Source organism: Pongo abelii, chromosome 9, assembly GCF_028885655.2.
Source record: "Pongo abelii isolate AG06213 chromosome 9, NHGRI_mPonAbe1-v2.0_pri, whole genome shotgun sequence".
NCBI classification, from domain to species: Eukaryota; Metazoa; Chordata; class Mammalia; order Primates; family Hominidae; genus Pongo; species Pongo abelii.
The window spans coordinates 57527984-57555565 of record NC_071994.2 but is presented as its reverse complement, the minus strand read 5'-3'; the positions used below and the strand labels follow the sequence as shown (position 1 = coordinate 57555565).

At 43.9% G+C, this 27582-nt stretch overlaps 1 protein-coding gene across 4 annotated transcripts in view; it reads left to right on the top strand.

The window, feature by feature from the left end:
* The window catches only part of NAV2 (neuron navigator 2), an 882771-nt gene that overhangs the window by 444475 nt on the left and 410714 nt on the right, over positions 1–27582 (top strand). The gene's annotated exons all lie outside the window — the stretch shown is intronic.

The window sequence follows — 27582 nt, the reverse complement described above, 5'->3', positions numbered from 1 at the left end:
GCCTCATGGCGCAGCTTAGGAAGGCGGGGTCAGTGATGTGTTTTCTTAAAAGAGAAAAGGTTGAGTTGGGTCACCTTCTTTTTTAGCTGCTTGTATCCTAGCAAGAACTGAAGTTTTATGGGTCATAATTTGGTACAGATAAAAACATATTGTACTGAGCTCAGCCAAATCCCCTATGCTGGCATTACCGGTAGAGTTCTCAGCCAGGTCACTGAGCCCATCCAAGAGGCCTGTGGGGGGAAGAGTCAGGCGAGGCCTGGATGTTCTCTTGGAGCACCTTGGCAAGGATTTGGATAGCACTGTGGTCCCCACTGCCTGCCTCAGTAGAGCAGAGCTGTGCAGGGCATCCAGAAAGGCTGGGCTTCTAGTTGGGTCTGTGTGAGTTGGCTCCGCCCCTTTCTGGCTGAGTGACCAGGACATGAGCAAGTCATTCAGCCCCTGGGGTTGCAACCTTTACTCCACAAACCAGCACAAGGACAAAGCCACATTTCACCAATGCCCAGAGGAGAGAGAAAACTCAGGATATTAAATTGGATCTTCAACAATATAATTTTATTAAGTTTTAAAAAATGACCTTTATTCTGATTAAATTGTCTGCCACAATTGTTTGCATTAAAATATCTTTTCTTTTGCCAAAATGGGATGATAAGTTTAGATGTAGCATTTTTTAATTTTTAAAATTTCCTTACTAAGATAATTGACGTGAACAATCCATGTATACTCCCCCAATTGTTTTAACTTGATTGTGAAATCCAAAAACTGGAAATCACTGATAGAGCTTCTCTGAAAATTAGTTTCTTCATCTGTGAAGTGGGGATAATTAGCTCTATTTTCTTCAAAGGGTATTGTGTTGGAAAAAATGAGGTAATATATAAAGTGTCTGTTCCTGAACTCAATTTAAATAGAATTATACTTCCTTTTCATACCAACTGTTATATCCTAGGTCTACATGCTGGACTTCAGCCCTTGTCACAATGTCCTCCCATCATTTCTGGGAGCTTTCCCAGGGTATTGACTCATGTGTCAATGCCCAGCAGGAGGTATCTGCCCTGCTGGCACAGTTGTCACCACTGCCGGCTGTCTCTGAGACCCCAGTGATGAAGGTGAAGCTCTTGATTTGATCTAAAGGTCAGTCTTGGTGGCCCACAACTCTCAGAAGAGGGGCAGCCGCTCAGATATATCCCTTAGTCTGGAGCACCCAAGCACTACCTAAATGCTGATTATCACCAAACTTGGTGCTTTTTGAGCTGCTACTGCCTCCACCATGGTAAACAGTGGAGGCCAAGCTCCTCTCCAAGGGCACAGCCAAGGGCACTCACCCACTTCCAGATCACTCAAGGACCCTGCACACTGCAAGCCCAGTGCCAGCCCCACAGACACCAGAATGAGGAATATATTTCTCCCTCATCCAGTCCTGAGGCTCATCATATTTCCAGCCCTTCCAGGATTATTGACTATGGGAATACCCATTCTCTTCAAAGGTAGAGTTCTTCTCACCCATCCTCCAAGAGTGCTAACATCCCTATGGGCTCAAGAGCCCTTGGTTGGCACATTGCCCAACGTTGGGTCATTATAACCCATGGCCTCTCAGCACAGTGCCTGACATTGTAGGTGCTCAGTGAGTGCTGATTTCCCATCCAAGTCCTTCACTCCATAAAAACACATGGTCAGGCAGGGCTAGGACCTGGAAATCCTTCCCTCATTCTAGCTGTAGTTAATGTGAGTTTGGGGCAGGATGAGAGCAAGACCCAAATGCTGACCTCAATCCTGACCCTCAGAGGAGGCCCTGCCGTGATCCTACCCTGGGCCAGCCTCCAGCAAATCCCACACCTTCCCTCAGAAGGCCCCGCAGACCGCTTAGCTAGGCATGTTTGGGTGGTTTGTCCTGCCCTCTCAGTTCAGAAGCTCTGCCATCTGCCTTTAAATCACCTTAATTTCCAGCCAAATGGGAGTTTTCCTCTCATTTCAAAATGGCTATGATATCCATCAGTGGGGAGCAGTTGAAGAAGAAGCCTCGAAGACTTCCAGACCCCAGCAGTAGGGGTGGGAAAAGCAGGTTTCAAGCAGCCCTTACTAGAATCAGGCCCTGTGGCCACACCCCCTTCCCAGTATCTACTTGAGCAGGCCTGCAGGTATGGCCAGGCTGAGGAGTCAAGCTCTGCGGGCTCCAAGATAATGTTAAGGAAGAGGAGGAAGGGTAACAGATCCAGGGTTCCCATGTACTTAAATTCCTTCATTCTGCAAAGATGAATTTAGTGCTCATTAAGAGTATCAGTTTATTTGGGGTTGAAAGATTTTCACACAAACTAGTGAAACAGCCATGTGAGGCAGGGGGATGATTGCAAGTGCAGCAGGGATTGCAGCTGAAGACTTGGAAACTGGACCTAGCTCTGACACTTTTTAAGTTGCTGAGTGATATTGGGTAAGCCTCCCTCCCTCTCTAATCTTCCATTTATCTTTCTGATAAATGAAGGTACACCAGTCTCAGAGGGCCCCTGTTGCTCTGGTCCTGGGAATGGTGTGAGGTTTCAGGAGCCTCCTACGCTCTGCACCGAGCGGTGCTTTTGGACTTAGACTGACTCTCAGGGCTCAGGTATTTTCTAACAGGCAAATCTCATCATGTGACTTCCCAACTTAAAACTCTCCAGAGGCTTCTCACATCTCATAAAGTCCAGAATTCTCAGCATGCTCAGGAGATCTTGCATGCTCACACTCACCTCTTCTCACAGTGCTCCCTCAGCTCCCTAGTACAAGCCTATTCTCCAGGTCCCCATGTTCATGTCCTGACCCACCCCAGGGCCCCCTCCTTGGCTCCTCTCTGCCCCCTTCACTTCATTTAGGTGGCTCCTACTCAGCCTTCTAGTCCCTATGGTGACATCACTGCCTCTATGACCATGTCACTTGCTTCATACCACAGATAGTTGGGTCCCCTGTGATATGTTCCCTGGCTTTTCCTTTGAATAACCTATCTCTCAGAATCACCCTTCTCCATCCCTCCACCTATCCGCCTCCCAGACTGGGAGCTCCAGGAAGGTGGGGTCCTTCTTATTTCCCAGTTGTCCCCAACACTGGGCCTGGCCACAAAGCAGGTACTCTGTGTTTACTGAACAAGAGTCTCATGTTTCCCTCAATCCGCCCATTGTGTGGTCTCAGGGTGGCTCACAGGGAGGTACTCCAGGTCATAGGGGTTGCCCAGTCATTTCTCCTCAACCTGGGGATTCACCTTATCAGATGAATGACACTGCATTCATCACAGTCTCCTCTCACTTAAAGGGGTTGTGAGCAAAATAAGTTCACACCGTCTGGTGCTTGGATGAATAAAGCATGGCTGCATGGGCCTGCCCAGGTGGGGAGGAACACCAGTGTGGGAAAAAGCAGCATGTTATCATGGAGAGAGCTCCACAGTCCTAGACACGAGGAGGCCTGGATTATCACTGTTATATCCTGGCTCTGACCTTCAATAAGATACTCCCTTCTCTATCTGGGTCTTAGTTTCCTCACATAAAGTGTGGGGGTTGGACTCAATTATAACACTTAGTCTTTAATGGATACTTAGTTTTTGCCAGGCCCAGGGCTAAACTCTTCATATGCAGTACAGGTAATTCCCACAGTAACCATATGGGGCAGGCACTATTATTAGCCCCATTTCACAGATGAGGAAACAGAAGATTAGAAAGTTTATGTAACTTTCCCAAGGTCACATGGCTAGAAAGTGGCAGAGGTAGGGTTTCAACACATTGAGCTCTTAACCACTTTGCCTCCTCTCCAAGGACCTGCTGACTCTGTTATTCTAGGAACATGAATCTGCCCAGAGGCTCAGAAGGTCAGTATGAGATCTAAAATTAATATGTTCTCAATACAGCATTCTCCCTGGAACAGGGAGACAGTGCAGGCTGTCAGCCCAGCATCTCCGAAACACTGGTAGCCCTGGGAGCCATACAGCAGCTCTTAGCTGCATTGACACTTGAGAGCCAGAAAAGAGCTAGAAATATTTCTTATCCAGATAGTCAATCTCCAGGTTACAGCCTTCCCTCTCGGCCATAACCTGGTTCTGTGCTTGTTTTTACATTTAAATTTTCATTGAAATATTACATGCATTCAGAAAAAAGCAAATATTATACATGAATTATCTCAAAGTGAACACACCTGGGTAACCACCACCCAGGTCAAGACATAGAACATTACCAGCATCGTATTAGGTCCCCTCCTAATCATTATCTCCCAGGTCCTGTGTGTTTTGATCTGAGAATATTCCCTGGAGCTATGGAGAAAGGCTGGAATAAGAAGTTAATTTTCAAATTATCCTTTCATCTCCAGGGAAATTGTAAGTCTGCAGGAGGGATGTGAAGGAGGGGAGGAATGAACACAAGATGTACTAAACCCTTAGATATGGCAAATGGCTGCAGGTTCCAGAGAAAAGGGAGTGTGTACATGTGTGTGTGCACATGTGTGTACATGTGCATATGTGTGTGTGTGTGTGTGTGTGTGTGTGAACTTTGTTGGCAGGAGGGAGGCCCAGGGTGACTGGCAAGTGTGGGATCACAGAAAATGAGTGCCTCAACCTCTTGAGTTAGGTCAGGTCTCATTGAGAAAGAAGGTCATGCTCAGGGAAATGTAGGAGATTCATCTAGAGAGCCCCTGTTCCCTAGCGCTGCCTCTCATCCTCCATCCAGGTGAAGTTGCTACAGACTCTAGCACTGCAATCATGCCCGCTAGGGGATCTGTCTTCTGGTTTCTTCAGAGATCATAGAATGGGATGAAAGAGGGGAGGCGACCCAAAACACACCCCCAATTTGGGGAAGGTCTACCTAGAGTTGGCTCATTATCAAGCTCAAGTATTCTTACATGAGAAGCAACGAATCCCAATTACTGCCTTGAATTGCATGATTATGAAGCCCCTGAAAACTCTTGGGGGGGTTTATTGGCCTTATATTTGTTGTACATAAAGGAACAGAAGACTCTGTAAAGGAGAAAGTGGAATGCTTAGGCAAGCTCAGAGTCTGAGCTAAACCTTGACCAGTGTAATCTTATCCATTCCAACAAATGCCTTGGGCACCATGAATGTTCATCCCCTAACCCCACTGGGTGAGAGGCTGTGATTCTCAGACTATGCCATGGTAACAGAGAGGTACACAAACCACAGGGAAAACCTGCAGCAAGCATCCTTCTGGGCATCAAGTTTACTTTACATTTTAAGAAAAAATATATGAGAAGTAAAAATATTTTCTGAAGCAAAACAAAGAGAATTATTAAGTAGAATGATAATATTCATATGCTTTTTTTCAAATTTCAAAGACAAGCTCTGCTATCAGGAAGCTTTGGATGGTCCCTTTGCTCTGTGCACCAGTCACTCAGGGGGATACATATCAGCTCTCTTCTACTAAGAGAGCTTTTGTGGGCAAGTCTGAGAGATTCTGAACAAAGGAGTAATCAAAATATATTATATAGTGTGGGGATAGAGTTAATATCAGGCTTTACCTCTGAAAGGAAAGTGGGACTATGAGTATAGGCATGGTATGCCCCAGTTAGCCTGGGATAGTCCCAGTTTGTGCCTTTTATCCAGGCACAATGATTAATAGCATCCCCTTTCACTGCACAAAGAGCCCAATTTGGATGAAAAAAATCATATAGTCATCCTGGCTATGAAAAACTAGATTATTTTTTCAGATAGTAGAGGAGGAAGGCTCTAAGCACATTCCCTGACTGAAAGTAACTCAGTATAAGGAGAGCTCTGCACATCTCCACAAAGAGCTCCTGGAGGCATTGGGAATTTAAAAGGAGGGAGGATCCCAATGTGGCCCTTCTCAGTGTTCCATTCTTGGCTGCCCTGGTCAAGGCAAAGTTGTTCTAGACAAAGGCTGTGTGACAATGCTGGGACAGAGTTATGAAGGCCAGGCTGAGACAAGCCTCAGCCAGTCCCTGGAGCAGCCAGAGGTGGAAAATCTGTAGGGCTAGTGCAAATTATATTCAAGGGAATCAGCATGCCAAACACAAAATAATTTACCAGCTCCAAGGGATACGTGCAAAGACATCAACAAGAGATGAGACAAGAAGCCTAGAACCAGGAATGGGAGGAAAAGTTGGGAAAGAGGACTGCAAGGTAGGGACATGGGAACAGGACTCAGGGCAAAGACATCACTGGGGGCCAAGAGCTGGCCACAAGGCTAGCAACAGCCCGGTTGGGTCGGAGGCATCTGCCAGGAGGACGGTCCTCCCCAGGCTGCATTCATAATCAGCCAGCTAAATTGCCTTTTGGTTTCTGATTTTGGTGGCATTGCTGTGATTACTTTACAAGTAGTTCTTTTTACAGAAAATTTTATTCATAAGAGAGGAGAGGAATCTTAAAAAAGGAAAGGACTTATTTTAGCATTAACCCTTTTCAGATTATTTCACAAGCAGATGAATTCAGCTAATCAGCTTGCCCGTTCACTGGCATCAGCCTTGCCAAAGCATGTGTGTGCAGGGTATTGGTGTCACTGTAGCACATGGACAGAGTGTCTTTCCACGAGACGTTCATCATGAGGGTGCTGAGTTGAAATAGAAAGATTGCCATGGTTGCCAGATGCACGATACTGACTATCATATGAGAATCAAACAAATGCTGCAGAAAGAACCTAGAGTTTGGTCTTATGTGTTGACTTGATTCATTTACATCTATTTTATTTTACTTTTTATTTTTTGAGACAGAGTTTCGCTCCTGTTGCCCAGGCTGGAGTGCAATGGCGCGATCTAGGCTCACTGCAACCTCCACCTCCCGGGTTTAAGTGATTCTCCTGCCTCAGCTTCCTGAGTAGCTGGGATTACACCACCACGGCCGGCTAATTTTGTATTTTTAGTAGAGATGGGGTTTCACCATGTTGGTCAGTCTGCTCTCGAACTCCTGACCTTAGGTGATCCGCCCACCTCCGCCTCCCAAAGTGCTGGGATTACAGGCGTGAGTCGCCACGCCCAGCCCATTTACATCTATTTTAATATTTTCCTTTATTCATGCTTATGTTTACCACCTTATAGTTTTAGGTCACTCCTCTCCTCATCAGGCATACCTGCATGGCCAAAGTCTGGTGGTTTCTGAGTGTTAACCAATTGCCAACTGTATGATCTTGGACCACTTACTTGGTCTCTCTGTGCTTTAATTTCTTCATATATTAAAAAGTCATGGTGAGCCCTATCTTTTAGGGTCCTTGTGAGTGTTACAGGAGACAATACATGTAAAGCATTTAGAATCAGAATCAACACATAGTAAGTGCTCAAAAATGTTAATTAATTAAAATAAAGTTTGGGTGATCCAAAGGAGGCAGTGACAATGGAGACACATGCGTTGATTCCCCACCATATGTGAATGGGACTGATGCAAAAGACAAAGTAAAAACAAAACAAAACCCTCCCTAGGATTTTCTAGAAATCTTGGTAAAAGGAGCTGGTTTTAGTCCCACCAGCTGGTGCAAGAGAAAGCTCCTGCAGGAACTTTGAAGGTCTTCTAGTCCAGGTTCTTCATTTGCAGGATGGGAAACTGGCCCCAGAGAGGGGCCAGTGACTTACCCAAAGTCACACAGCAATTTCAAGGCAGAGCCAGGAATAGAACCCAGATCCCCGATTTTCAGCGCACACCAAAGTTTTTCTCTTTCAAAGTCTGTTCTGCCACACCCCTCAAAGCTGACCTGGTTGTCAGCTGTAAAGCCAAGTGCCTAGGGAATGAGCTGGCCCAGAGCTTCTGAAACTTTGTTGTACAAGTGAATCACCTGGGGATCTTGTTAAAAATGTAGGCTTTGCTACAGTAGAGCTGGAGAGTGGCCCATGAATCTGCATTCTTGACAAACTCCCAGGTGCTACTGCTGCTGTTCCAGGGATCACACTTAGATAACCAGGCTCTAAGCCAGCGTTATCCAATAGAAATAGAAGGCAAGCCATGTATGTAGTTTTCAATGTTCTACTAGCCACATTAAAAAAGAGAAAAAAAAGATGACATTCATTTTAGCAAATGAAATCATTTAACCCAATATATCCAAAATATTCCCATTTCAACCTATAATGAATACAAAAATTATTAATGAGGTTTCTCACTTTCTTTTTTTCCTTCCAAAATCTTCTAAATACCATGTGCATTTTGGAGTGAGAGCACATCTCAATTCAGACTTGCCACGTTTCAAGTCTGCAGTTGTCACATGTGGCTTTTAACTGCAGTGTAGTTCCAGGCAGTTTCTCAGTGGGTCTCAGCCCCACTCCCTGACCACACCATCTTTTTTATCTTTATTTTTATTTTATTTTTTTATTTTTTTATTTTTGGAGACAGAGTCTCGCTCTGTGGCCCAGGCTGGAGTGCAGTGGCGCAATCTCAGGTCACTGCAAGCTCCGCCTCCCGGGTTCACGCTGTTCTCCCACCTCTTGGTTCTTCCTTGAGTTTTTCCCACTGTGGCATGTTCTTCCCACTGAAGAACAGCATTCCCCACTCTCTCCCAGCCTCAGCTTCCTGGAGGAAGACAAGGGCAAAGAAGCCCAAAATCCACCATACATCATTCATTTCCTGGCCACACTAGAATTATCTGGGCCAAAAGACCCCTCCCTGGCTGGCACTATGGTGTCAAAATGCATGGCTAAATGCTTGAAGGCCTGTGTGTTCTGCCTTCAATTAGGAGACAGGAGCTGACAACACTTTCCACATGGCTCAGGCCCTGCCACTGTCTGGCCAGGTGGTTTGAAGGGTTTTGCATGAGGCCAGCCATTGACCATGAGAGACACAGTCTGTGATTCCATGGCCAAGTGCCAGCATGACATCTGTGGGCCCTCTGTGATTTCAGGGGCGGCTCTTCTCCTGCCAAAAGACATCAATGGGATCCATCTGACAGTTTTGGTTGAGCATGCAGACTCACTGGCTGAGGGCCTCACCACGGGGGTTGCGGGTGTTGTCTGAACTAGAACGAAGTCCGCAAACATCTTCCCCAATCTGTGACCTGCATGTGACTCACCAGGCACTTCTGTTCATATGTACCCCCTGGAAACCCACGTCTGAGAAGCTGGGTCATTTGTATGTTGAAGCACCAACCAAATGTATGCTTTTGCTTGCTTGTGTCTGGGAAAGCTTGTAGCTTGATGCTACCTAATGCTAAACATATGACTTATCTGTAAACATCTAAGTATGCTGTGGTCTATAGACAAAACATCCACATCTATAAGGATGTCCTGATTAATGGTATTTTCTGGTAAAGCAAAAATTGTTCCTTGTTTGAGTCCTTGTTGTTGCAAATCCTTCTAATCTTGGATTGAGTTTTTCCTACCTTAGTAAGTAGAATCTAATGAACAAAATCAAATCTTATCTAATGCCTCAGTATCCTTAATTGCCTCCACAGGCATTTTGCATATTGATCACACAGGCAATTATACTTCATTCATTCAATCAGCAAATATGCATTGAGTACCTGTCACAAGCCAGGCATTGTTCTAGACTCAGGGGATGCAGCAGAAAAAAAACCTCGCTTTTATGGAGCTAATATTCAAGTGTGTGCATGTGTGTTGAGGTGAGGGGAGATGTGGATAGGCAGTAAACAAGCAGATAGCATATACATTATACCAGCTGGTAGGTGTTCTGTGTGCTGTTGTACATTTGATATGCTCCAAGCCGAGGGAACAGGGCAGCCAAAGCTGCTCCCCAATAAGGACAGGTTTTGCTGCCTGCCCAGGCTCTACAGGGAACCTGACCAAGACCTTCCCTCCAAGCTCATAGCCTCCTATCTAACCAATGGCTGGCACTTGCCAATTAAGCAGATCATTTGGTGCCCTCCTGCCCTTGTATTTTCAGATTAATGTTGTCTCTTTCACGTATCTGCTACCAGCCCACCTCTGCCAGGGCCCTTGGTTTCCTCTGTATTTGAGGTGGTGCCTCTGCGTGTGACTCTCACCCTCCACAGGGTCCCCTCGTGATGGGATGGGAGGGGATGCTGTGTTTCGAGTGAGATAGCCGATGGCTTGTTTGTAACATAGACTTTTACCATTGTCATGAGGTTGGGGCAGCAATAGCTAGAGGAAATACAAACAACAATTTTCCATGCCCTATTTCTGTCTCCAACCAGGAGTGCCATGCTGACACAAACACAGTGTTCATTTGTTCAGTGTTTGAAGCTGAAATGTACCATAAATATACCATAGCCCTTCAAAGGGTGGGTTCACAACAGTCTGCTTTAAGAGGCCACCAAAGTCATCTTTTGAGGAAAATAAAACAAAAATATATTTAGAAAACATTGCCCTTGGGGGAAATTGAAAACATTTTTCCTATTTATGATCTGGTCCTTTTCCCCTTGACAAACACTGATTGCTGTTTCCCACCCACACCCCTGCCCTTTCTACTGTTTTAGGTGGGGCCCAGATTCACATGGTTTTCTGGTTAAATAACAAGTGTGTCTGTCCCAGTCTCAGCCTAGTAGAGCCCACACACCAGCGACTGGGGTAACATTGGAGGCCAGCACTGTTCTAGGAAGGATAAAACATGGAAGACCCTGGCTTGAGAACCCACTAGAGTAGACTACGGTCTTCTTTAGAAAGATCTCTTCATTGTAGCTGGAGGGAGAATGTTAGGAGATTGGACTGTAAAATATCATTAGGCTGATGTATAGGAAATCACCATTTTTGAGAGTCAAAAGTAGCTGTTATAGACAATTTCATTTAGTTCCGTCTAAAAATAAACAGCTGCCATTTATTGATTATTGCCTGTGTGAGCTAAGCAATTTACATGAATGATGTCATTTGATCTTCACAATAACCAACAGGGTGGTGTCTCAGGTTGGGTTCCACAGAGGCAGACTCTAAGATGAGGATTTGTGACTTATTAAAGAAGGGCTCCCAGGACAAACCAGTAAAGGAGAGGAGAGTAGGACAGGGACAGGGATACAGCCAAGCAAGGATGAGGTTTCAGGCAGAGTCCCAGCCTCAGCTGCTCTGTGTGAGAAGTTCTGGAGCTTAAATTACACCCACTGCAAGGCAAATGAGCTGGGTTTTCATATACCCACAGGCTGCCCAGGGAGTCAACCCTCAGACACAACCAGCTCTCTGCATGCATCGGTGAAGGGGCAGGCCTCTGAGCAAGCTCACAGGTGCCAATCATTAGAAGCAAAGCACAGGGAAGCCGGGGAGGGGAGGTCCACCGAACAGGGACCTATGGTACTCTGGGCAGAGCATCTTCAGGGTCCACTGGAGGTAGGTATTAGTTTTATCCTATTTTACACTGAAGAAACTGAGACTCAGAAGGATGAAAGTAACGCACCTCTGGTCATAAAGAGATAGAGCCAGAACTCTATTATCCTGAACTGGCCATTCTGTAGAACTCCCAGTGTCACTTCCAATGCCCTTAGTCACTGGGGTCAGCTGGTGGTGTCTGGCCCCTCTTATCCTTAGAATGAAATTTTAGAGCCAGCTTGGCTCATGCAGATAGACTACGGGTGCGGGGACCACCCAAGGGACCAACAGCTATTGCTCATCTAAGTCCACTTGGCAGCAAGCTAGGACTTCTTGTCACATTAGCTCTCCCTTGTACCTCTCTAGGTTGGAAAAAAGGCCTTTCTTGGGCCCAGTTCTGTGGGATCTGCTGACATGTTCCTCCACTGTCCCCGGAGCCTGTTTTCCCTTTCAAGGTTCCCTTGGCAGAGGCAGGTGTGACCTGATACTCTCTACCTCAGTGGCCAGCAGCAAAGTGCTGTCCAGTGCCACTGCCTGAGAGAGCTGCCACCGCTTGGCTTGGATCAGGGAATGTACTCCCAGTATTCCAGGCCAACGGACACACTGGCATCAGAACACCTGATGAGGAGATCACCTCCCACTGCTGCCTCTTTGCTCACTCCCCTGGCCAGGTGCAGTCAGTTACCTGCTCTTATCTGGCAACCCAAGGTGGCCTTCAGGGAGTTGAGTCAGCACTCTCCGGTCCAAAACATGACATAGTGGGAAAGATACAGACTTCGGAGTCTGCAATCCGAGTTCAAAACCAAGTTCAGCCACTTAATAATGGAAGTGGTTATTTAACTTCTTTGTACTTCAGTTTTCTCATCCGTAAACAGGGAATGACAATACCTGACACGGAGTGGACTTTGAGGAATATTTGCTCCCAGCCTTTTTTTTTTCTAGATTTTGCCTTACCTGGCATTGTTATCTGTCACATGACCTAACCTGACTTCAGGTTATTATATGCATTTTAATACAGACTAGCTGTCCTGGGATTGATTGGCTGCAGGGTGCAAGCTGGAAAATGTGTTCGTTATTGTCATAAAGAGTTTTGTCCCTTCTGGTTTACCATTTGAGTTCTGTCTAAAGACACTGGATGGGCCGGGCATGGTGGCTCACGCCTGTAATCCCAGCACTTTGTGAGGCCGAGGTGGGCAGATCACCTGAGGTCAGGAGTTCAATACCAGCCTGGCCAACATGGTGAAACCCCATCTCTACTAAAAATATAAAAATTAGCCAGGCATGGTGGTGTGTGCCTATAATCCCAGCTACTCAGGAGGCTGAGGCAGGAGAATCACTTGAACTCGGGAGACAGAGGTTGCAATGAGCCGGGATCATACCAGTGTACTTCAGCCTGGATGACAGAATAAAATAAAATAAAATAAAATAAAATAAAATAAAATAAAATAAAATAAAAGGACACTAGATGACCTGCTTTTTTTTTTTTTTCCTAATCCTAACTAAGGCCTTGTTCACTAAATCCCATTCTACTCCATATGGTAATTGTTCCTTGAATGAGGCTTGACTTGCTAGGACATAGCACAGGAGAAAAAGCAAAATGCTACATGACACTGAGATACTGAATCATGCCCCCATAACCTTCTCCTCCATACATAGAAATGCTCTCCTAGTTTTTTTGGCAGCCTGCTTGAACATCAATCACATCAGGAAAAAAAAATAAAAAAAATAAACTGGCTTGCCACCAATGCCATTGTGCTAAGAATAATTTCTGTCCTAGCAGTACAGCTGGTCAGAAACACTTCCCAGTGTTTCCATCTGGAATTAGGTGTGAGGATTCAGGAAGTGCATTTGTCCATTTCAAGTTTGAACCTGGCATGGGCCTTGAAACTTGGAAGCCTGACAAAAACCCAAGAATCCTAGAGTAAACGTCCAAACACTGACCTGCCCAAAAATCTGTCTCATATTGAAGTCTCCTTCTCTTTTGTGTGTTGCATGACTCTCATTTAGTCTATTGTTCCTAGTTTTCCAGGAGTCAGTATTAAATATCAACCGTATTTACTAAGGCAGAGCTTAGTTCAGCTCAGCATCTCACAGTGGAGTCCTCAGCCAGCATAACATCTTGATGATCAGGATCATGGTTTACTGGTTCTGGTTTGAAATTGGTTCTTGATGATAGTGGCTGGCTGGCTGGCTTCAGAGAAAGGATTGTTTACATTTTAGTCTTCCAAATAAATAGAATTATTCATCCACTCAAAAACTATTCCCAAGATGCTGACATTGCAGCAGGCATTGTGCTCCCTAAGCACCAAGGACTTTAAGCACAAAAAGACACCTTCTCCATCCTCTTGGAGGTGATAGTTTGATTCAGTGGTTCCTAACCCTGGGCTGCACAGTAGAATCACCTAGGGAGCTTCTTAAAAGTAATGTTAAGATATGATTTTCCTCTTTAATCCTCACAATAATCCTATAATATAGATAGTGCTATTGTACACATTTCAAAGACAAGAAAACTGAGGCATAGATTGGTTGAGTCGCTTGCCCAAGGTTACACAGCATTGTGGAACTAGACTAGGACCACAGAAGGTGTGCCTTCAGAGAGCTGTACTTACCTCAGAACTATCCTGGAATACTATGCAGCCATAAAAAAGAACAAAGTCATGCCCTTTGCAGCAAATGGGTGGAGCTGGAGGTCATTATCCTAGCAAACTAACGTAAGAATGGAAAACCAAATATCGCATGTTCTCACTTATAAGAGGGAGCTAAGCACTGAATACACATGGTGGTAAGGATGGGAACAATAGACACTAGGGATCGCTAGACAGGAGAGGGAGGGAGGTGGGCATGGGCTGAAGAAACACCTGTTGGGTTCTATGCTTTTGGCCTGGGTGATGGGATCGTTGAGACCCCAAGCCTCAGTGTCACACAATTTACCCATGTAACAAATCTGCACATATATCCTTTAATCTATAATAAAATTTGAAATTTAAAAAAAGGAACTGTCCTGCCTCTTCCTGAATGGGGCAATGCAGGAAGAGGCAAGATAGTTCTTTTTTTTTATTTCTGATTTTATTATAGAGGAAAGATTAAAGGGCGTGGCATGTCTGGAGATGGCTGGTGCAGGTGGCAAAAGAAAAACTAGGGAGGGAGGCAAGGATGGGGCAGGAGGGGTCTTGGGGACCCCGACTGGGACACTGGGTTTTAGTCAGGTGATTGGAATAGTTACCACCTGTAACAACTAGACTGTGAAGGCATTTGCTGGTGGGCGGGGGGGCTCAACATACATTTCTACACAACAAAAAGTAGGTCATTGTCTTCAGAAGAGAGCAGGGAAGGTGCAGATGCTTGTGATGGCAATTGGCTCTGACAGCAGCTCCGTGCTGAGTGGGGAGGAATGTGAGAAGGGCCTCCTGCTCCTTTTCCCCGCTGAACTCTTGCTTTGACACGTTATTGTAACTCTGGGGTCAGTCCTAGAGCAGCTGGCTCTGTGCCCTCCTTCCCTGGAAGCTGCCTTGCCTACCCAGCACCTGTGCCCACTCTGATCATCAAGCCCACCAGAATCTTCACTACACTGTTGCTCAGAACCCACTCATCACAGCACAGGGCTGAGTGCTGATGGGGCTGCCATGGAGGAGCTGCAAACCCACCTCCCTGCTCATTGTGTAATCCAGGAGAGAATGGGGTGTAATCGTTACACACATGAGCCAGGGTTTGAATTCCAACTCCATCACTTACCACGTGACTCTGAGCAAGCCCCTTGACCTCTAGGAAGCTCACTGTTCTCATCTGTAAAATGAGGTGGCCATCCCTACCTTGCAGCTTTGTTTTAAGCGTTGGGGATATAATTCACAAGGGACCTGGTAAATGTGTCGGAGGCCCTCAGTAAATGGAAGCTGTTATTATGCCTGCTTAACTGCCATTACTGAATTCTAGATCCCCGTGGGCCCAGAGAGCCCTGGTGGAGAGCCATTGAATAAACCCCTTATTTTGCAGATGAGAAAGCTAAGCTTGAAGAGGGCAGTGGCTTTCCCAAGGTCACCCAGACTGTGAAGAGCACAACCAGGAGCAGGAGCTACCTGTGAGAGGCCTCCTGGCTCCAACCACAGAGCAGGGGTGAAAAGTTCAGCTCCAGCTTGGCCACGGCCACCCATAGCCTTTGCTCTGATTTCCTCCCTCCACAATGGCACAGACACAACTTTTCTGGAAGGGTTTGTGTGGACGAGTAAGCTGTCATTCCAAAGTGCTGAAAAGTACTCCACAGGTGCCAAATCATGACTCTCCATGGATTTCAACACCTCGGTTGGCATGCCTTCCCACCAGATGCAAGCTTCATGTGGACAGTGCTCACGTGTGTGTGTGCATGTGAGAGAGAGTGTGTGTGTATGTGTGTGTGTGTAGGTGGGTAAGAAAAAGGAGAAGGAGGAAGAAGACCACTTGGAGGATTCCAGACATTCTGAAGTCCTTTTCCATACCTGAACTCCAGGACATTGTGACTTAGCCCCCTGCCTTACGAAGAAGACCACTGCTACCTACTTTCACAGTTGTTCCAGACCCTACTTCCAGCCACCTGCTAGAGGAGGGTGTGAGGAAGGGCAACTGGCCTAGGGCCCCCACTCTGTGGCCCACAGTGAATCAGTGACACTATTGCTGAAATCTTCAGCAAACAAGAAGCACAGTCAGGAATTCTGTGGCAGGTTGCTGATGTCAAATGGAGTGTCTTAGAAAAACATGGGGTTTAGAATCAGACAATTAAGAATTTGAAGGCCGGTTCTTCCTAGCTGTGTGACCTTGGGCAAATTACCACTTGTGTACCTCAGTTTCTTCATCTGTAAAAGAGGGGAAAATATTACTTCCAAGCATTGTTTGAAGAAATTAAATGGGATGAAGACCCTGGTGCATAACTGTTTAGTTCTTACCCCAAATGCTGCCACCAGCCCCAGTGGCTTCCTGTGCCTGGGTTACCATAGCACCTGAGCTGATCCTGGTATGTTGATTTTACTTATGGATTTTGAAAAGTCAGAAAGATACCAGTATGAGGAGGTGGTCACTGAAAGCAAAGCCTATTTTCCAAGAAAAGGCATTCACTTGGAGATGATTGCCTTTGGCACCTCGTATATTTGGGACAAAAGCAGCTATTGGTGATGAGCGGTAGGGATCTGCTTTTATCCCATATGTGATACTCCATAGCAGAAGAGTAGTGCAGCACCTTGAATAGATGACTTGGAGAAAACAGACATTCATAGCCTTACCATGCATTTCCTTGTGAACCAAGTTAGTTAGGCAAGAGGCCAGATGTGGACAGATGTGGTCCAGGACTGCAGTGAGAAAAGTTGAGCCCCTCTGTGCCTCTCCTGGCCTGCAAAACTGCAAGGAAAGTGTCTACAGAGAGCTTCCATCACACACCCTCTAGCTTCCTTTTCCTGGTCCGTTGTGGATGCCCCAGCTCTGCACATACAGATCCCTTACCCAAGATGCTGGAGGATCCCTGTGAGCCAGAGGGACAGGGATCCCCAATGGGCTCATAGCCTCAGATTCTGGGCCTTCACTTAGTGTCTTAGCAATGGAAATTTCCACACACTCAGATATACCCATGGCAAGGGATCATGCAGTGGCCCTAAGGTAGGTGGGAGAGGAACTGTGGCTTGAATACTTAATGTGTCCCTGGAAATATGGGAATCATAATAGTAGCAGTGGCCATGTGTTAGTCACTGGTTTAGTGTTTTACATATATTCATTTAATCATTCCAACAACCCTATGAGGGAGAGACTGTTATAAACTCTATTTTACAGATGAGAAACCTGAGGCACAGAGAGATCAAGTAACTTGTCCAAAGTCACACTGCTAGTAAGTGGCACAGTTCAGACCCATGCAGTCACACGTATGCAATCAAATTCCAAAATCATCCTTTTAACCACTAAGCTCCACTGCCTCTCTTTAATCTTCCCCTAAATCCGGGAGGTGGGCCTTATTACCAACAGAGGTAAGGAACTGAGGCTCAGAGTGGTTAAGTGACTGGGCCAAGATCACACAACCAATTAAGCGCAAACATCTGTGAGACTCTACTTCACTAAATAGCTTCCAAAAGAGCAACCGAAACCCTGACGTTATCTCTTACTCTACACAGAAAAGTGTGGGGTTGGGGACCCAGATTTTTACCCATCAATGCCCAGACCTCCACCCAAAGCTCACTGGCAGGCAGGAGCGAAAGCCCTATTCTTGCCTGGTCATCCTCTTTGCCTTTCAGATCCTGGCCCCAAACATCTAAAGGGGTCTAAGATGTCTTACCTGCTAACATAGCACTTGCCTCACTTAGTAATTATACATTCACTGATGTGGTTATGTAATTACAATTTCCCTGATTGGAAGCTCCACAAGAAAAGAATTTTGATTCTTACTAACATTTTATCACCAGTGACTGGCATGTTGCCCAGCATTTGGTAGCAACATAAAACACTATTAGAATGAATGAATGAGTGTAGCAGCTATAAGGTTCTAGACTTACACCTGGCCCTCTGTCTCCATTATCTCAAATCCTCACAACAACTTTGTGAAATAGTCATCATCATTCCCATTTTACTGTTGAAGAAACTGAGGATCAGAGAAGTGAGGGGACCTTTGGCTCAATCAGTCAATAAGAAGTGAAGCCAGCCACCACAGTGAAGTCTGCCAGATCCAGCCTCCGTGTTCCCCTCCTTCACCCCACTTAGAAAGGAACCTGATAATAAACTATCTAAGGGGTTGGGGGTTGGTGGGGGGTTTGCCAGAGTTTCTCCTGTAGGGAAAGCAGAAGAAAATGGGGTCGTGGAGATCAAAGGCAAGGAAAGCACTCAAATGGCCACGGTCGTGGGAGGGGATTCTAGAAGCCTGCCTTTGATAACTCAGCAGGAAATCAGCCTTGTCGGCCAGCTGCCTTTGAAAACTGGATTCTGCATCCCCAAATCAGCCCTTTGTGGTACCCCTTGGGAAGGATAAGACCCTAACAAGCGAATGATTCTGAATGGGAGTTAATTCAACATTCTGATGTTCTTTGAAAAGATGGACTTTGTGGAAATGAAGCCAGGATGATGATGATGCTTAATAGTTTTCACTGCAACCTTAGGGAGACTAACTTTGTTTGGTTCATATTTGAGGCACTTCCAGACTGCCTTGAAAAGAAAATTCTGATAAATGTGTGTGAATGTCTAAAATTCTTGTGCAATGTGGAGCTTCAAGAAAGTTGCCAGGCAATTTTTTGGAAAACAATTTAATAGTGTCTTGCCCCACTGTTTATAAAACAATATCTTTCTAAGCCAAAAAATAAAAGACAATTCCGTGTATTTTGTTTTTTTCCACCCGTGAAGCTCTGAGGTTTTATTTGTCTTGGATTTGGAGAGGGAATGGAAATCAATGCAGCTGTTTATGGTCTCAAATCTTCAGACAGCTTCAAATGCTCTCAGGGCCCAAAAGATCCTCATGGGTGTCTCTGTTTTGTTGACAGCTTTTAGACCATCCTTGAGCTCAGCCAAGGAGTAGTATTAACTAGAATTCCCTTTTACATGTGCCCTGCAGGGTTCATTTCTGGCATCCCACTTTCCTCTCTATCTTCTCTGTTTCTGCAGGAAGAAGATTGTCTTGAGGCCACCAACATCATTAGTTATAGAGGCAAGTTGATAGATCAGTCAGAAAAGAATTGATGTCCTAGTCCTTGTGCTCAGGGGTGGTCTTGGCACTTCTGTAGACGATGATTCTGTGGGAGCTGCTTCCCTGGAAGGAAGGGAGAATAGACGGAATTTCTGGGGTAATGGTTTTTAGTTGTGTCAGAAGAGATCCCACTTGTCGGTGACTTTGTTATACAGATAACCTCCCTTTAAGTAGAACTGGATTTTCACTTTTTGGTCGCTAACATAGGTTTTCTTTATTAGTTTGGGAGAAGGAGCTCAATTCTCCTGCCTGAAAAAGGAGCGGGCAGAGATGGATGTAAGCTAGTTTTCTGCATTTCCATATCACCAACATTTGCACAGGGTTTGGTTCACAGCAGGGCTTAATAAGTGTCCTTTGAGGCCAAGCACACACACCTGTAATCACAGTACTTTGGGAGGCCAAGGTGGGCAGATTGCTTGAGCCCAGGAGTTAGAGACCAGCCCAGGCAACATGGTGGAACCCTGTCTCTATGAAAAATACAAAAATCAGCTGGCACAGTGGTGCATGCCTGTAGTCCCAACTACATGGGAGGCTGAGGCAGGAGAATTGCTTGAGTCCGGAAGGAGGTGTTTGCAGTGAGCCGAGATGGTGCCACTGCACTTCAGCCTGAGTGACAGAGCAGGACCCTGTCTCAAAAAAAAAAAAAAAAAGATAATAATAATAATAATAATAATAATAATGTGTCGCTTGAATAAATAAAAGGTTAAAACAAATGAGGATATTTATTTGAAAAATAAAGGAAATCCCATGGAAAAGTAAGTTAAAGCCACCCATAATTCCAACTTTTAAAAATAATGATATAAAATAAGAAATTAATAGTCCCTAATTTACCCCTCAGAAAGAACTGCTGTTAACAATTTGACATGATTCCTTCCTTCTTTTTCTTTCTCTTTATAAACATATTTATTTATACATATGTACACACACATAAATATATTAGCAAAATAATTTTAACAGTAGGCTAACATATATAAATAATAAAGAAAATAATATTTTTTTAAATCACAAAATGCATACCAAAGCTCTAATTTTTGTTAAATTATCCACTATTGAGGGTTTTTTAGGCCAACACATCCTTTTATTAGCACAGACCTTCATGAGTTAACTCTGCTCCAAATCCTCCTCTCAGAGTCCTAAACCCTGGGCACTGGGCCTCTTCCTGGAGGTCAGACATTGACCAGGAGCAACTCTTCCATCTGAGGCTCACCAGGCTCCATGCCTGGGGCAGAGTCAGAGGGTAGGCATGAAGGCTTCCAGGATGACAGCAGTAACCAAAAGAGGAAATGTGTTGAGAGGTGGGGAGCATCACAGCTCAGTGCCTGGTGGCCCTGCAGGAGCAACGGGTAGAGTAACGAGTAAGGGTCAGGCTGCCTGATGCTACCTGCAGCGCTGAGCTGAGGCGGCATATGGGGAATTACCTGGCTGTGTTTGGGCTGCATGGGCAGCTGGACTGGCTGAGTGTTTCTGTCAAAAAGGAAATCTCACTCAGAAAGTAATAGAAGGCCTGGATTTTTCCAGATTGGCTGTTAACATAGATTGAAATTATCCAGATTATTGCCTCAGTAATCCCCCACTGTAAAGTGTTGTGAGAGCAAAGCCTTTGCAGCATTTCATAAAGCCATGTTTTTCAATTCGTCCACACCCAGAGAGCTTTCTCAACATTCTACTGCCTGTGCCCACTCCCAGAATCTGATTTCATTGGTCCAGGGTGGGACCTGGACAGCCTTAGTTTGTGGATTTCCCAGGTGACTCTAATGTAAAGCCAAGGATGCAAAGCAAAGGGGAGGACGACTAATTCAGAGTAACCTCATTGCTTTTTTCAAATGCAGACTCACAGCTTCAGAATTCTAAGTCTGGTTTTTTTGCGGGGGGTGGAAGGGGGTAGGTATCTTTTCCTTTAACAAGCAGCCTGGGTGATTTTTAGGCTTCTTGTTTAAGGAGTACTGGTCCAAGTTGTCTTTGCCTCCAGATGAAAATAGCAGGCAGCCCTGTCTCAGAGCATGAACATCATGCAAAGACCACCCCCTGTAACTGGTGATCTTTCCTTGCCTTATTATTAAGACCATTGTCATTAGCAAACTGGGTGACTACCAAACCTTTCCACCCATTTCCTCAACTTCAAATGGACTCATTCTGCCACCACTCAGGAGTGCTGTGGGGATTCATTTAAATGCTATATATAAGGCAGATCTTAACCGTATCAGAAACAGGAAGTTACATTATCATTTCCATGCTTATCATTACGATGGCTATTCCTTTGATAGTATACTGTCTAGTGTCCAGAGTCCAGGCACTGGAGTCAAGTCCTGCTCTCCTACTTAATTGGCGGTGGGATCTTAAGTAAGATACTCAAACCTCTCTGGGCCTCATTTTTCTCTTTTGTAAAATAAAAATGAGAATAACTATCTACCTCATGAAATTGTTGTGAGCATGAGAGATCATGTATGTAAAATGCTTACCTTAGTCTCTGGCACATAAGAAGAATAACTTCATAAATTACAGTTCTTATCAGCATCATCATTATTATTGGGTCAACTCTGGTTGCCTAGTCATATGTGTGGGAAGAAGAATAGAGGCCGGGCGCGGTGGCTCACGCCTGTAATCCCAGCACTTTGGGAGGCCAAGGCAGGTGGATCACAAGGTCAGGAGATCGAGACCATTCTGGCTAACAGGATGAAACCCCCTCTCTACTAAAAATACAAAAATTAGCCAGGCGTGGTGGCGGGCGCCTGTAGTCCCAGCTACTCGGGAGGCTGAGGCAGGAAAATGGCGTGAACCCGGGAGGCGGAGCTTGAGGCAGGAGAATGGTGCGAACCCGGGAGGCAGAGCTTGCTGTGGGCAGACATCGTGCCACTGCACTCCAGCCTGGGTGACAGAGTGAGACTCCGTCTCAAAAAAAAAAAAAAAGAAAAGAAAAGAAATAATTTTTAAATATCGATTTGAAACTGAATTAACTAGACCTCAATTGGTAGATATAAATAAATAAATAAATAAGTTTTCTGTAATAGTGAAAAAGTGGGTGGAGAATTAAAAATAACAAGCAGACAAACAAACAAACAAACCTTGCATGTCAGATCCAGCCTAGAATCTGAACATACTCATCTCAGTCTCACCTTTACTTTTTGCAGGTAAAGCCCTAGGTGGTGCTCACTCCAAAATACCAGCTAGAGCCAACTGTTTGGACTGGAGAATCCAGACGTTTTGATTTCCCTCCCCATTTGACCTCTTTGCCCACACATATAATTGATACTTATCTTTTATTTACATTTTTCCTGGTCCCAGTTCCTTGTTAGAAGACATTCTTAATTAAATCTGCCTGGTCATTCTATCTCACATCAAACAGGAAATCCAATTCTCTGTCTGTCCAGGATTCTGCAAATCACTGAATGAGGAGCAAGGGTGATGGGGAAGAGGCACAATTTCATTCTTGTGGCCATCTCTGACTGCATTTCTGCTCCCATTAAACTTAGGATCTCACTCTTGTCTATCTCTTTTCTCTGTTCTCTTCCTTCTGTGCCAAAACAACCCCAAATTCAAAACTCATCTCTTTAAAAAAAATAATAATGTTCCCCCACCTAAAGAAAAATCAAGTCACTCCAAGTATTTGGTAGCATAGCAGGCTTTGTTGCTATTTTGGGAAAATAAACGGGTTTTACTTTGGCACTTTTGTCTGTGTTTTTTGTCCTCCTCAGTAGGCTCTTCACACTGCTCTGGCTACTCCATTTTTTGGGAGCCCTTCATATTGAACCACTCCCAGGAAAGGGAATTTTTCTCACTTATTATAGATGACAATATAGCTTGACCCCTGGACTCTAGGCTGACCTTCACATGTCCAAATGCTCACTAATGTATCTCTAAGACCATATACTCAGAGGACCTCTTGAGCAGCTTGGAACTGGCAGATTTTGAAATCTCAGACTTGGCACTAATAGATATTAGTGCCTGAATATGGAAGAAAGTGATATGTGATTTATATTTCCACTGATATGATTTATTTACACAGCCTTCTCCCACCTACAGAAAGTGAAAGTAGTCACAGTCCAGGTTTTAAATAAGAATCCTTTTCTTCTATTACATTATATTTAGCCATTGTTTTATTGAATATAGGCTTTCCTCTAATCCTTTGTGGGATGAGGCAAGATGTAAACAAAGGAATGTTTCCTAGACTTAACTTATAGGAGAGTGGAACATACCTCTTAGAGTTTCAACACTAAGGGTAAAAGCAAAAAAATTCTATTACTTTAGGTTTTTTTGTTAGAAAATTAATCAACACACCTGATAACCCCACAAATAGTTGACCCTCCTTTGTGCCTGGTTTATCATTGTATATTTTGTGCTGCCTCTATTAGAGTATTGGTTATATTGTTTGTCATTCATTTATTTCCCTGTTTGGTTTCCCTACTAGACTGTGAGTTGTTTCTGTTTTTCAGTTTCGAGGAAGGACAATCCTCAGGCCAAGAAACAGCAGCTACATCCTTCTTTGAAACTTGAGAGCAGAAAGCAATAACTTATTCTTATCTGCTCTCCATCATAATCCCCAAAGCCAGGCACATAGATGGCTTGCAACAATTTATTCCTTGTATTAATTATTGAGCCACTGATTAATCAATGGTTTGCTATCTGCAGTCATGCATTGCTTAATAATAGGGATATGTTCTGAGAAATGAGTCTTTAGACTTTTTTGTTGTTGTACAGACATCACAGAGTACATTTTCACAAACCTAGATGGGATAGCCTACTACACACTTAGGCTATATTCTATAGCCTATTGCTGCTGGGCTACGAGCCTGTATAGCATGTTGATGTACTGATTACCATAGGTAATTGTAACACAATGGTATTTGTGTATCTAAACATAGAAAAGGTACAGTAAAAATATGGTATAAAAGATTTTTTTAAATGGTATACTTGGATAGGGCATTTACCATGAATGGAACTTGTAGGACTGGAAGTTGCTCTGGGTGAGTCAGTGAGTGAGTGATCAGAGAATGTAAAGGCCTAGGACATTGCTGTACACTACTGCAGAGTTTATTAACACTGTATACTTAGGCTACACTAAATTTATTGAAAATATTTTTCTTTCTTCAATAATAAGTTAACCTTAGTTAACTGTAACTTTTTTACTTTATAAACTTTTAAATTTTTTGACTTCTTGACTCTTGAAATAACACTTAGCTTAAAACACAAACACATTGTACAGCTATACAAAAATATTTTCTTTATATCTTTATAAGCTTTTTTCTATTAGTTTTTTTTTTAACTTTTTCAACTTCTTAAAATTAAAAATGAAGACACAAACAGACACATTAGCCTAGGCCTAAACAGGGCCAATATCACTGTTTTCCACCTCCACATATTGTCCCTCTGGAAGGTCTTCAGGGACAAAAACACATATGGAGCTGTCATCTCCTATGCTAACAATGCCTTCTGGAATACCTCCTGCAGGACCTGCCTGAGACTGTTTTACAGTTAATGTTTTTAAGTAGAAAGAGTACAGTCTAACATAACAATGAATAGTACAGTAAATACATGAACCCATAATATAGTAATTTGTTATCAAGTATTTATCATCAACTATATAAAGTATTAGGCACTGTACATGGTTGTGTGCACTATACTTTTATAAAACTTACAGCACAGTATCACCACAAACATGAGTAATGTGTTGCACTACAATGTTATGACTGCTACTATGTTACTAGGCAATAGTAATTTTTCAGCTTCCTTATAATCTTACAGGACCACTATCATTATATGCAGTCAGTCATTGACCAAAACATCATTATACAGTGCGTGACTATATTTATTTGACATTTAGTCTGGGTCATTGACTCAAATGCCTATAAACACACATACACACATACATACCCCTCACACTCTAGCTTCTGCAGGTAGGGGAACCCTCAGCCTTCGTTCTCAGAAAAAAAGCCCCAGAGGTTACCATTGTGCATACTGATTTGCACACAGACCCATCTGGAAGAAAGTTTGAGATTGGAAGTGGGTCACTGATAGGGTGAGTAGATGAGCAGACTTTCTAAAGAGATGTCTTAAGGTTCTTACCTCACTTCTCTGCAGTATGAGATGGGTGACCTCTCAACTCAGCCACTACTAAAAGGTGAGCCTTTGTGCCATCTCGGAGATGTCTCATAAGTTGCCAACCCATTTGTAGAAAATTAAGGAAAAGTGCATTTTTTTACTCCCAAATAAACTCATAAATATTTTGCTTTTTATATTATTCAAGAAACTGCAACATTTCCCCTTATCATGTATAATCTAGGGTCTCCAAAAGGCTGTAGACTTTTCCCCCCAAGATCCCTGCATTTTTTTGTGACAGGTTGGGGCTTAGATGTTCCAGGCTCTTCACCGGACTGTCTTCTTCGGAGGTCAGGCCAACAGGGGTCTTTAACTAAGATGAAGGATGGGTTCATGGAACTGGTCACTCACAGGTCAGCTCTGAAGCCCAAGTCACACTCAACTAATCACAAGTGGCTGATGTTGAGGAGCAGAGAGGGGTGCAGCTGGCACTTCCTGATCTGAGGATGACTCTTAGAACCAGGGAACTATCCAGTCTCTTAGGATGATTCAGTCGTCCTGAGAGCTTTGATAATACGTTTCAATTTGGCCTATCACTGACATTTGGGTGATTTTGCAAGTTCTGAGCCAGAAGAAAAATAAAGAATGGTTGTCAAAGTTGGAATTTAAAATGGTGGGCCATTTCAACTTGGCATACTTGTCCATAGTGAGTATAGTAAAAAAAAAAAAAAAAGAAAAAAAGAAAAAGAAAAAAAGTTATTTTAATACCTGGATAGTATATTCTTTCCAGAGCAGCTTGCCATTCTCTGAACCAGTGACTTCCGTTAGCCTCCAATGCTTGCAAAATATTGATTTAAAATGACGTTTTTCATGTTAACACAGTATCAATGTGGAAGGAGTAAACTTATAGGCCGTTTTTATAATTTGAGATTATCTTATTTAAGTAAGAAACTTATAATTATCTCATTTATCCTAGGAGAAAAAATAGCTTCCTCCCCACACCCTTGTCTGGTTAGTATGATAAATTATTTTGCTTTAAATAAGAAAAATGAAAGTTTATAGAAAATATCTAAAAGGAGATAGGGCCAGGCATGGTGGCTCACGCCTGTAATCCCAGCGCTTTGGGAGGCCGAGGCGGGCGGATCATGAGGTCAGGAGGTTGAGACCATCCTGGCTAACACAGTGAAACCCCGTCTCTACTAAAAATACAACAAATTAGCTGGGCGTGGTGGCGGGTGCCTGTAGTCCCAGCTACTCAGGAGGCTGAGGCAGGAGAATGGGGTGTACCCGGGAGGCGGAGCTTGTAGTGTGCCAAGATCGCCCACTGCATTCCAGCCTGGGCAGCAGAGCGAGACTCCGTCTCAAAAAAAAAAAAGATATAAAAGAAGATAAATCTTTGGGAGGCCAAGGCTGGTGGATCACTTGAGGTCTGGAGTTCCAGACCAGCCTGACCAATATGACGAAGCCCAGTCTCTTCTAAAAATACAAAAATTAGCTGGGTGTGGTGGCATGCGCCTGTAATCTCAGCTGCAGTGAGCCAAGATCGCGCCATTGCACTCCAGCCTCCAGCCTGGGAAATTAGAGCAAAACTCGTTCAAAAAAAAGGAGATAAATAATGCTCCAGGAAAAAGCAAATAGAATTACTAAAGGGAAGAAGAGGCAGGAAAAGAAAGAAATTTGGAAACAGACTAAAAGATTCACTTGTCCTCAAGTGAAAGATCTTTCATCAAGAAAAATAAAGAATTATCAGACTTTAGTTATATAAAACACACAGGGTTAAGGGAAATGCTCATGTTTACCAATCCTAGAACATTAGAAATACTTGAAAAGAAATACTGTTTTTCATAGTTGGGCATATTTGAGGGTCTCAGAACCCCAAAATGACCTTGGCAGTAAATACAATTTAAACAGGAAACCAAAGATGGCAAATATTTCCATTTCTATACCCATAGCAGACATTATCAGGTGATCAGGCGGCTATTTCCAACTAGATGGATGCACTCTGAGATCCTTTTCAGTAGATGGCCCTTAAGATGAAATCCTCCTGCTGTCTGTGCTACTCAAAGCTACTCAAAGCGTGATCTTTAGAACACCAGCATGGGCGTGACATGAGAACTTACTCGGAAAGCAGAATCTCAGCCCCATTCTAGACCAACTGAATCTGAATCTGTATTTTAGCAAGATCCCCAGTGATTCTTAGGCATATTAAGGTTTAAGAAGTTCTGGAGATGCACTGAATGCATGATGTATTCATTAGGGCAGAATATCTCAAGTTTTAGTATGCATCATAATCACTAGGTTGAACACTGTTGAAACACAGATTGCTGGGCCCCATCCCCAGAGCTTTTGATTCAATAGGTCTGGGTGGGGTTTTCAAACAAGATTCCAGGTAATGCTCCTGCAGTATCAGGGATCACACTTTGAGAACCACTGTATTAGGGCCATGGGAATACTTTGGAATATCTCCCTGATGTTTATAAGCTGAAGATTGTGATATCTTTCCACAAATCTTGGTACACTGGTCAGAACTAGAATTCAGGGCAGGCAAAAGAGTCCCAAGGTTTATAGCATAATATTTCGTATGTCCTTATGTTCCTAAATCTAAAAGACAATCTCTCCTTCTTGAGGGTTGATGCTAGCATCATTCAATCATTCATTCAATATAAATGTTGGGTAGCTATTCTGTCCACAGCTTTATGCTCCATACT